The following is an 11,226-nucleotide window of genomic DNA, read 5'->3' on the forward strand; positions in this document are numbered from 1 at the left end:
ACCTTGTCTTGATGCATTTTCATCTAGTGAAAAAGACAAGCAATTGTAACTAGCTGTCCTTTAACTGTTCCCAGTAAGCACAATAGATTATACAATTTGTTTTGATTTTACCTAATTTTTCTTTAAAATCAGATACTCATGCTACTTAATAGCCAGGCCACAGCAGTAGCAATGAAGTTTAGTGGTTTAAATCTTTCTGTTCATATAATAGTGAGGATGTTCTCACAGTTCATTATGATTCTTCTTACAAAAACATCATGTCAAGCTTGCTTTATACCATGTGTTGTGAAAATTGCATATATAACTCAAAATATCTAGAAATTTTCCTCTGTTCACATTTAGCCCAACACTTAAGCGATATCTAACTCAAAAAGTCCAATTTCTCTTTGTGATTGCAATACTTGGATGATTTGGCTCCTCACTTGTTTCTAGGACTGATGAGTGGGATAATTTCCCCTGCCATTTTATTGTTCTTTGCATTGCAATTAACTTTGATGGATTTTCTTTTTCAAAAACAAGACACATTCCCTCCTGTTTCTCAGAGATTTGAGGTTCAAATCGCAATTTTACTTTATGTTTGTGAATTTTTCCATTAGTTTCCTGATTGTAGCATAAGGGAACTGGATAAGATAATCTCCAATGTTCCTTTGAGCTCAATTCCATTTGTATATTCCAAATACTTATTTATGTATACACATGTGTATGGTATGTATTCTATAATACACAAATATATACCTATATACATACACACATATACATGTATAGACATTCTTATGTCTAAGAATAATAAATATACACATGTAGACATATGTATGCACAGATATGTATGTATTCTCTCCACTGGTGTGACATATAGTTTGCTGAAGGCATGTTTTCCCAGTAAAAATGGTTTAAAATGGTCTCCTTGTCCACTGAAGGCTTTAAACATTGGCTGTAACACATATGATATAATAATGCACAGACATAGATTCTGTGCCACAAAGAATGTTTATTTCCTTGAACTAAAAATAATATTTTAGAAATTCAAAAGAAGAACTAAAATATGAGTTCCCTTAATAAACCTTACATGACATGGTAATAATTTGTTCCCCTCTACACTCTAAGCTTAATTGTTAAGGGTTAATATGTCAATCACATTTTTATTAAATAACTAGCAGGTTCCAGACACTGCATAGAGGAACATTTTAAGACAAAAAAAGCTAATACTATTGGCACAAATATTTGACCTCATTGAATTTGAGGTTTGAAATGCTTCTTATCATTAGCTTTAAATTTTGCCTTGAAAAATGATTGCTCATTTATCTCATTATAATATAGTTATTCTCTTAATTATAAGCATATGATTGTGGAATTTGATGCACACAAATGGCAAGCTCTACCGACTTAATGGCATTGCCATGAAGTACAAATAGGATACTGTCTTGAAGGTGCTTTGAAAATCTAAACATTAATTTTGTTAAACTATTTGCAGTAGAATTTTTTTTTTCTCTCCTCTACCCTCTCATTTTGTGAGGGAATGAGCAGAATCTTTATGAAATTTTTTTTATTCTAGATATGATAGGAAAAGTCTCGCATAATTTTAATATCATCCACTGTCTGCCCAGAGGAGAAAATCTTCTTAAGAGACAATTGAAACAAAAATTAGAGTGTTTTGGCAAATTTCTATTCTCTGGGGAGTGGTCACTAAGGCAACAGGAGAACCACCCAAATGCTTGGGGAAAAGAGCTTTCTGGGCACTGTATCTCAACCTGATGTTAGTAACTAAAATCTGCTTATCTTTCTTACTGGACTTTCTTGAGGGTAAAAATAGTAGAAAATGTAAAGTGGGAGAAAGATGCCAGAGTAGAAATCCTATTGTTTGTGCCTACTTAATGTAGTGTAATGTGAAGAATTGCAAAAAGAATCTCCTTTTAAAACAGAGCAACTTGAAAGTGCCAAGTTGAGTTCTCTGAGAGCCTGGACAAATCTCAGGGGTTGAAGAAACTACATATGACCTGTAAGAGGCTGTGGAGATGGTAAAGGAAGCACACACTTAGTTATTGAAGGAGCAAAGCTTTCTGTGAAGCTTATTGAATCTATGATAATAAATGTCTAAGGCTAGATAGTACTAAACAGTCTAGGCTATTAGTGCTTAAAACTGAACTAAGATTTTTGGGATGCCCTGCCTTTGAGGGGAAAAAAAAAAAAAAAAGATTGATTCTAGAAGTTACTGGATATATATTTTTTTCTATGAGCAGTTTTAAGTCCTCTTTGTTTTTATTGCCCTATAAATAATTTTTTTCTTTTAGTCTTGTGAACACTGTATTTGTGAGAGAGGTGGGGCTAATAACAATGCCTGCAATAGCAACAGCAAAATTGAGTCTATTAGGGAGTTTCCCAGATTTGGTGAGAATGTGCAGTGAACTAGAGCTGAGATGTAAAAGTCCCTTCATTCCTCCACTACTCCAGCCCTTGAGATCCCTTGTTAAAAGTGTAACAATATGAATTTTGACAGATAATAAGATCATTTAATAACTAATGGAACCATACATGAATTTCATGTAACAGAATTTGGTTTAATATGGAAGTAAAATGATGAAATTGGATGGATACTTAAGTGTTCATCAGTCCTGCTCCTAGATTCAGACATCAGTGGTTGTCAGTACTTTTAAAAAATGATCCCTAGGGATGGAAATTTCATAGCCTTCCTCAGAAGCTTTTCCTAAATGTTAATTGTTCTGTACCATAAGAATCATTTTGTGTATCTATCTAATCTGTCTGTCTCAGCATTTGTAAGCTCTCTTCATCTTGTTTATTTCTCTGTGGAGATAGAGAACAATTGGTCTGTGCTCATCTTATATCAATTGTTTCTACACTAGAAGAGAGCAATTTTCATGTCTTTGCCTTATTTTTTACAGACTCAACAATTCCCCATGTCCATTGCACATATTACATCTTCATGTACATTACTTTCTATATATTTAATAATTTTCATTTCTCTTCCCTGAACTCTGTTCAATTTTTAGTTATTCTATTAAAGAGGAAATCACAACCATATTCAATACACCAAGAAGGACTTGATAATTGCTGGGTAATAAAAATTTTTCTTGCTGTCCACACACAATGTTACAGATAATATCCTAGTATTAGGTGATCTTGATCATCGTACATTATTCACTGAGTCCAGGGTAGACTCTGCAAACTTGGTAGAAAATTTGTTTCTTTGCTCCAAACTTTATTGTTGTACTTTGGATAGAAATACTATTAATGATCTAAGTACAGATGAGAAAATTTGGACTTAGAGTCAGGAATACTTGGATTTGGATTTTCTCTTAGATATTTACTAATACTGTGACCTTGGGCAATGACCTAGACTTTATCTGCCTGAATTTGCTCAGCTGTAAAATGAGACTAACAATAGCATCTGTCTCTCAAGGTCATTGTGAGGATCCAAATAAGATAGTATTTGTAAGGCATTTTGCAAAATCTCAAAGTTTGTTATTATTGCTGTTGTTCTCCTCTTCCTTCTGGATGATGTCTTCTACAGCAATTATAAACATATCTCTCCTTTCTATTTTATTACATGTGCAAGTTGGTATGCTAGTGATGGTGGCAATAGAAGAGAGAGGGAAGAATATATTGTTCCAAGAATTTGTGACTTTATACCTCCCCCACTGGATTTTGGGCATATTAGGAACACTGTGACTACAAGCACCTAGGGGGCAAGGACTATATCTATTTGTTTACGTCTCTTATAGCATTTGGTACATTGTAGCTATATAATATATACTCATTGATTGATTCTCTCTCCCTTTGTTATCCTTTGTATAGTTCATATTTAGTCATCTAAAAAATTACTCAATAATGTGATTTGATAAATTTTTCTAATACTTTAAATTTCAATATTATACTCCCCCCCCCCCCCCCTACAACCTGGCTTCTCAGAAAGCAAGCCCTTGATTTCTGGGCCAGTTAATCCACTCAGCTTTGAAATTCCTGAAATGGTAATCTGCAATGCTAGCTTTCTGGAGGTCCTCTAGAAGGGCCTTGGTCTCAGCAGGATAGACACCATGAGAATGGACAAGAATAGAGTCCAAAGTCTTTATTGTTTCTTACACAGTCTGTCTGTTACAGTCTGCCAGTCTCAGTCTGATCCAGTCTCCTCCAGCATCTGATAGTCTGCCAATCTCAACCAGTCTCCCTGAGTCTGACTTTGTCTCCAGTTTAAACACTCTATTACAATTACATCATTACAGTATACTGAGTATGTGTGAACTAGGGAACCATTATATCACCATGATAAGTATTGAGTATATGAGAATTAGAGAACAATCATCTCTTTAATTCCACTGAGTTAACACCTTGTTTCAAGTATATTTCTCCAAAAAGTTCCAGCCCTCGACAGTAATCTAAATATGAGCTTTCTTAATTGATGAGTAAATGAAATGCAATTTTAATTAGCCCACCATTACCTTTTTTGATGTTTGTTGTTTAGTTGTTTCAGTTTATGTCCAACTCTTCATGAGTCCATTTAGGATTTTCTTGGTAAGGGTACTGGAGTAGTTTCCTTCTTAGTTCATTTTACAGATAAGGAAACTAAGATAAACAGTACTATGTGACTTGCCCAGGATCATACATCATAAGTATCTGAAGCCAGATTTAAACTCAGAAAGATGAGTTTACTTTGTACCACTTAGTGATCACTTTTACCAAGTCTGCTGCAAATCAGATCATGCTTCATATCCTATCAAAGTGCTTACCCAAGATATTTTATCTTTTGTCATGCTGTCCTGCATATATTAATATTATTTCAATCACATTTCTTTTTTATTGCTTCAGGCACAATAATCAAATTAATTCTTTCTTTGCTTCTATAAAGGGCAAGCCAATAGTTTTTTAAGTTCCAATGGCTAACCCATTTCCTTAGATCCACTTTGTTATTGTTGACTCCCTCCATTAGAATGAAGAATAGAACTGACCTAGTATGACTTTACTTTTAATAGTACTTTCTTTTGCTACTTGGATATCTTCCTCTTCCTCTAGGCCTCTGAATTTGCCCTAGGCTAGTTACAGTTCTGCATATACTTTTTTATATTTTTTACAATACCTGTAAAAATACTAGTCACAAGGTACAAAATGGCTCATCAAATATAGTAAGGTTTAAATGAATGTACTATTTCCCTAGTTTTGTGGGATTTCCCAAAACTCCATTATGTTGTTTTAGATATTGGTTTTCCTTTCCCCCTGCTAAAACTTATGACTTTTCTTTCTTCTTCTTCTTCTTCTTTTTTATTTCAAGCCATTAAAAAAAATACTTCTCAGTATTGACAAAAAAAAAAAATCCTGGGAAAACTGGAAAGAACCTTAGTGGAAACTAGATATAAACAGACACACCATGTATTAAAACAAGGTCAAAGTAGATAAATATTTTAGCATAAAAAGGTAAGTAAATTAAGGGAGCATGGAAGAATGTTCCTGTTAGATCTATGGATAAGGGATAAATTTATAATTAATTAAGAAATAGAGAAAATTGCAGAAAGTAAAATAATTCATTTGATTATATGAACTTAAAAAAAATTTACACATGTGAAACTAATGCAGCCAAAATGAGAATGTAGGAAGCTGGGAAAGTTTTTTATAGCAAGTTGTTTTTTATAAAGGCCTTATTTCTCAAATAAATAGGGAATTGACCTAAATGTATAAAAAATAAGAGTCATTCCCCAATAGATAAATGATCAAAGAATATAAAGTTTTCAAAAGAAATCAAAACTTTCAATAATTACATAAAATACACTAAATCAATTAAAGAAATACAAATTAGAAAAACTTCAAGGTACTACTTCACACCTATCAGATTGACTAATAAGACTGAAAAGGAAAATGGAGGCAGTGTGTTAAAATACACACATTAATAATTTATGCAATATTTCATTCCCTCCTCAATTACATGTACAAAAAATTTTAACATTTTTAAAAAAAAAATTGAGCTTCAAATTTTCTCTGTCTCTTTCCTCCTCATCAAGAAGGTAAGCATATTAATATAGGTTAAACATGTATAATCATGTAAAACACATACCACAACTTGTTTATTCCCCAATTCATGGGGATCTTCTTGATTTCCAATTGATTGTTATTGGTGTTCAGTCATTTCAATCATGTCAACCATTGGTGACCCCACTAGGATTTTCTTGGCAATGATAATGGACTGGTTTAACCATTATCTTCTCCATTTTATTTTACACGTAAGTAAATGAGGCAAATGTCTGAGGCCATATCTAAATTTGGAAAGATGAGTCTTTTTGTCTACAGAGATAGTACTTTATCCACTGTGCCACCTAACTGTGCCACTGTCCTTTGATTTCTTTGCCACCACATAAAGAGCTGCAAGAAATATTTTCTTTTCCCTTTTCTTTGATATCTTTGGGATATAGACCTGGTAATGGCATTGCTGGGTCACAGAATATGCACAGTTTTATAGTCATATGTATATACTTTTGTTCTTTTTTTCCATACTTTCTTTAATTGTGTGTGTGTGTGTGTGTGTGTGTGTGTGTGCGTGTGTGTTTATCTTCTCTTACTCCCCCTTGTTACTAGTGATATTTTTACCCACCCCACCACTACCTTATCTCCTATCAGCCCTCCCCCCTTCTCTTAGTAATGATGTTTTTACTCACCCCACCTACTATTTTATTTTTATTAACCCTTGCCCCTTTCTCTTATCTTTTATCCTAATATTTCTGCCCTCCCCTCTATCTTGTCCCTCCCTTTTCTTTTCCTCTTTCTCCTCTATTTCTTTATATATGAAATAAACTTCTATACCCAATTGAATGATTAAGTTATTCACTCTGAGAGCCAAAACTGATGTAATCAAGCTTCAAACAATGCTCATCTCCCTCCCTTTTTTCCTCCTTGATTGTAGTAGGTCTTTTGAACTTCTTGGTGTGAATTAATTGTTCCATTTTATGTTCCCTTTCCTCTTTTTCCAGTCCAGGCATTTGCTACCCCTTAATGTCTTTTTCTTTGATGTCATCACATCAGATTCCATTTACAATCATACCCTCAGACCATGTGATGCCCCCCTCTGTCTCTTCCAGTGTCAGATACAGTTTTCAAGAGTTATAGATATTGTTTTCCCATCTAGGGATCTAGAGAGTTGAACCTTTAAAAATACATTTCCCCCTTGTTTACCTTACTATGGTTCTTTTGAGTCCTATATTTGTAGATTAAATTTTCTGTTTAGTTCTTTTTTTTTTTTATTATATATATATATATATATATTATAATATTATCCCTTGTATTCATTTTTCCAAATTGCCCCCCCTCCCTCTATTCCCTCCCCCCGACGACAGGCAATACCATACATTTTACATGTGTTACAATATAGTCTAGGTACAATACATGTGTGCGAATATCATTTTCTTGTTGCACAATAAACATTAGAATCCGAAGGTACATGCAACCTGGGCAGACAGATATTAGTGCTAACAATTTTCATTCCCCTCCCAGTGTTTCTTCTCTGGGTGCAGCTACCCCTGTCCATCATTGATCAACTGGAAGTGAGTTGGATCTTCTTTATGTTGAAGATTTCCACTTCCATCAGAATACATCCCCATACAGTATTGTTGTTGAAGTGTACAGTGATCTTCTGGTTCTGCTCATTTCACTCAGCATCAGTTGATTTAAGTCTCTCCAGGCCTCTCTATATTCCTCCTGCTGGTCATTTCTTACCGAGCAATAATATTCCATAACCTTCATATACCACAATTTACCCAACCATTCTCCAACTGATGGACATCCATTCATCTTCCAGTTTCTAGCTACAACAAAAAGAGCTGCCACAAACATTTTGGCACATATATGTCTCTTTCCGCTCTTTAGTATTTCTTTGGGATATAATCCCAGTAGTAGCGCTGCTGGGTCAAAGGGTATGCACAGTTTGATAACTTTTTGGGCATAATTCCAGATTGCTCTCCAGAATGGCTGGATTCTTTCACAACTCCACCAGCAATGTATTAGTGTCCCAATTTCCCCACATCCCCTCCAACATTTGTCATTATTTGTTCCTGTCATCTTAGCCAATCTGACAGGTGTGTAGTGGTATCTCAGAGTTGTCTTAATTTGCATTTCTCTGATTAGTAGTGATTTGGAACACTCTTTCATGTGAGTGGATATAGTTTCAATTTCTTCCTCTGAGAATTGTCTGTTCATATCCTTTGACCATTTATCAATTGGAGAATGGTTCGGTTTCTTATAAATTATGGTCAGTTCTCTATATATTTTGGAAATGAGACCTTTGTCAGAACCTTTGTTTTTAAAAATATTTTCCCAATTTGTTACTTCCCTTCTAATCTTGTTTGCATTAGTATTATTTGTACAGAAACTTTTTAGTTTGATGTAATCAAAATCTTCTATTTTGTGATCAATAATGATCTCTAGTTCTCCTCTGGTCATAAATTCCTTCCTCCTCCACAAGTCTGAGAGGTAGATTATCCTCTGTTCCTCTAATCTATTTATTATCTCCCTCTTTATGCCTAAATCATGGACCCATTTTGATCTTATCTTGGTATATGGTGTTAAGTGTGGATCCATATCTAATTTCTGCCATACTAATTTCCAGTTTTCCCAACAGTTTTTTCCGAATAATGAATTTTTATCCCTAATGTTGGAATCTTTGGGTTTGTCAAAGATTAGATTGCTATAGATGTACCCTTTTTTGTCCTTTGTATCTAATCTGTTCCACTGATCTACCGGTCTATTTCGTAGCCAATACCAAATGGTTTTGGTGACTGCTGCTATATAATATAGCTTTAGATCAGGTACACTTAGACCACCTTCCTCTGAGTTTTTTTTCATTAGTTCCCTTGCAATTCTTGACTTTTTATTCTTCCATATGAATTTTGTTGTTATTTTTTCTAGGTCATTAAAATAGTTTCTTGGGAGTCTGATTGGTATAGCACTAAATAAATAGATTAGTTTGGGGAGTATTGTCATCTTTATTATATTTGCTCGGCCTATCCAAGAGCACTGAATGTCTTTCCAATTATTTAAATCTGATTTTATTTTTGTGGCAAGTGTTTTGTAATTTTTCTCATATAATTCCTGACTTTTCTTTGGTAGATGGATTCCCAAATATTTTATACTCTCAACATTTGTTTGGAATGGAATTTCTCTTTGTATCTCTTGCTGTTGCATTTTGTTAGTGATATATAAAAATGCCGAGGATTTATGTGGATTTATTTTGTATCCTGCCACTTTGCTGAAATTTTGAATTATTTCTAGTAGCTTTTTAGCAGAGTCTTTGGGGTTCTCTAAGTATACCATCATGTCATCTGCAAAAAGTGATAGTTTAATTTCCTCATTTCCTACTCTAATTCCTTGAATCTCTTTCTCGGCTCTTATTGCCGAGGCTAGCGTTTCTAGTACTATATTGAATAGTAATGGTGATAGTGGGCAACCTTGTTTCACTCCTGATCTTACTGGGAAAGGTTGCAGTTTATTTCTATTGCATATTATGCTTACTGACGGTCTTAAATATATACTCCTGATTATTCTAAGGAATAATCCATTTATTCCTATACTCTCAATAGTTTTTAGTAGGAATGGATGTTGGATTTTGTCAAATGCTTTTTCTGCATCTATTGAGATGATCATATGGTTCTTATTAATTTGATTATTAATATGGTCAATTATATTAATAGTTTTCCTAATATTAAACCAGCCCTGCATTCCTGGAATAAATCCTACTTGATCATAGTGTATTATCTTGGAGATGATTTTCTGAAGTCTTTTTGCTAATATCTTATTTAAGATTTTAGCATCAATATTCATTAAGGAGATTGGTCTATAATTTTCTTTCTCAGTTTTCGATCTACCAGGTTTAGGTATCAGTACCATGTCTGTGTCATAAAAGGAGTTTGGTAGGACTCCTTCATCCCCTATTTTTTCAAATAATTTATATAACATTGGGGCTAATTGTTCTTTAAATGTTTGGTAGAATTCACATGTGAATCCATCTGGCCCTGGGGATTTTTTCCTGGGGAGTTGATTAATAGCTTGTTCTATTTCTTTTTCTGAAATGGGGCTATTTAAGCAATTTATCTCCTCCTCTGTTAATCTAGGAAGGCTATATTTTTGGAGAAAGTCATCCATTTCACTTAAGTTATCAAATTTATTGGCATAAAGTTGGGCAAAGTAACTCCTTATTATTTCTCTAATTTCCTCTTCATTGGTGGAAAGATCCCCCTTTTCATTTGTAAGACTATCAATTTGATTTTCCTCTTTCTTTTTTTTGATCAAATTTACCAAAGGTTTATCTATTTTATTGGCTTTTTCATAAAACCAACTCTTGGTTTTATTTATTAATTCAATAGTTTTTTTACTTTCAATTTTATTGATTTCTCCTTTTAATTTTTGTATTTCGAGTTTAATTTTTGGTTGGGGGTTTATAATTTGGTCTTTTTCTAGCCTTTTAAGTTGTAAGCCCAATTCGTTAATCTTCTCTTTCTCAGTTTTCTTCAAATAAGCCTCTAAAGATATAAAATTTCCCCTTATTACTGCTTTAGCTGCATCCCAAAGATTTTGATATGATGTCTCATCATTATCATTATCTTGGGTGAAATTGTTAATTGTTTCTATAATTTGCTCTTTCACCCAGTCATTCTTTAAGATGAGATTATTCAGTTTCCAATTACTTTTTGGTCTATTTACCCCTAACTTTTTACTGAATGTAGCTTTTCTTGCATTGTGATCTGAGAAGAAGGCATTTATTATTTCTGCCTTCCTACATTTAATTTTGAGATCTTTATGTCCTAATATATGGTCAATTTTTGTATAGGATCCATGAACTGCTGAGAAGAAAGTATATTCCTTCCTATTGCCATTCAGTTTTCTCCAAAGGTCTATCATACCTAGTTTTTCTAATGTTCTATTTACTTTTTTAATTTCTTTCTTGTTTGTTTTGTGGTTTGATTTGTCTAAATCTGAGAGTGCAAGGTTGAGATCTCCCACTATTATAGTTTTACTGTCTATTTCTTCTTGCAGTTCTCTTAACTTTTCCTTTAGAAAGTTAGATGCTATACCACTTGGTGCATATATGTTTAGTATTGATATGGCTTCATTATTTATGCTACCTTTCAGCAGGATATAGTTTCCTTCCTTATCTTTTTTAACGAGATCTACTTCTGCTTTTGCTTGATCTGAGATAAGGATAGCTACCCCTGCTTTTTTGGCTTTACCTGAAGCATAATA

Source organism: Sminthopsis crassicaudata, chromosome 6 (genome assembly GCF_048593235.1).
Source record: "Sminthopsis crassicaudata isolate SCR6 chromosome 6, ASM4859323v1, whole genome shotgun sequence".
Lineage (NCBI taxonomy): Eukaryota > Metazoa > Chordata > Mammalia > Dasyuromorphia > Dasyuridae > Sminthopsis > Sminthopsis crassicaudata.